Source organism: Sinocyclocheilus rhinocerous, unplaced genomic scaffold (genome assembly GCF_001515625.1).
Source record: "Sinocyclocheilus rhinocerous isolate Xijiao unplaced genomic scaffold, SAMN03320098_v1.1 scaffold1238, whole genome shotgun sequence".
NCBI classification, from domain to species: Eukaryota; Metazoa; Chordata; class Actinopteri; order Cypriniformes; family Cyprinidae; genus Sinocyclocheilus; species Sinocyclocheilus rhinocerous.
In genome coordinates, this window is record NW_015662954.1 from 1173042 (window position 1) to 1174675 (window position 1634).

A 1634-nucleotide genomic window follows, 5' to 3' on the forward strand; every position below is an offset into this window, starting at 1 on the left:
ACTGTCAGATGCTAAAAGTGCTACAAGACCACGGACATCAATGACAGTGGTTGGTTGATAGCATTTTGGTGGCACAGCTAACTCAAGAATTCATTTTGAGTTCTTTTTTTATCAGTTTCTCTTTTTTTATTATTGTTTTGAATTACAAGGAAAGTGGTTTCAGAGTAGATGAATCATTTGAGTTTGTGCTGAATGAGGAAATGAATCAAGTTCAAAGTAGCTTTGAATGAAGTAGTGAAATGGAAATGTTAGCTGGTTGATACTGGCAAAAAGGTATAGGAACTATTAAAAGCTGGATTTTAAGATTAGTCCATGGAAGGGGTTAATGTGTGCTAATGATAACTAGCCTACCAGTGAATATCATTACTGAGGGAAGACCATAAGGAACTTGGGGAATTGGTGGGTTTCCCTCTTTTGCCAACAAAAACTACACAAGCTGCTTCTGGCACACCACAGAAGTAAACAGCCATAATTAATTTATCATAAATAGCAGCGGAAAAAGATAAATATATAAGTAGATATGTAGGCCTAATTTAGCAGATGGGTTGTTGACATACAGTGTATACTACAGTGTGACATTTGTTATGCTTCATCTAAGTACCTAATAATTTTGAAAAAAAGGATCTATCTATCTATCTATCTATCTATCTGTAAATAGAATAGAGGTAGGGTAGCAGTTTAGGACAAACTCAAACAGTTTTAGTCACAGACTAAAAACAAAGACGAACAAGAAACAACATGGCAGGTATAAATGTAAATGTATCCATTTTCCTACCTTATTTTTAGATGAATAGCTACGTTATAGCTACGTTTAACCCATGTTGCCAGATAATACGTACTTTGTGTAAAAAGTGTGGGGGAATGTTATCTATGTTTCATAAAACATGAAAATATATACGTTTTTATGTAACCGAATTTTTACAATTTTGACCAGTCTTAAAGAAAAAAATTAGATGACTTACTTTTAAGACTAGTCTAAACCTTTTATGCAACCGGCCCCAGGTGCAGCTTTTCTAGTACATGAATTCGCCCATGTGACAACCAGCCAATGAGAACGCGGAACAATAATGACGAGTCATAGCAATAGAGCATATAGGCGCTAACAATGTTGTGGATTCGCCCGCACGAATCCATCCATAACGGCAACAGATTTCCGAAAACTACAGATTGGCAGCTGAAGTGACAACGATGTCCAACATTTTATTTGGTAAATAATCTTTAAGTGTTATGCACCTCAGGTGACAAGGAATTGTATGTTAATATCAATAAGCACTCTATCGAATGGCTCGGGTATGCAGCTATTGGTATATGGGCCGCACACGCTTTACTTTTAGACAGTAATGAAAGTTTATCCTTCATTTGTGAACTTAAGACTAAAAGGTGATTCATAGTAATTATCAAAGCACACTTATACATCCGCATATTTTTGGATTCATACATAAATTGAACCAAAAATCTTTCAAATTTGCCTTGACCTAGAAAAAGTGCAACGTATTTCTTAAAGGGTAAGTTCACCCCAAAATGAAAATTCTGTCATTAATTACTCACCCTCATGTCGTTCCAAACCCATAAGACCTTCGTTCATCTTCGGAACACAAATTAAGATATTTTCGATGAACTCTGAGTTATCAGAC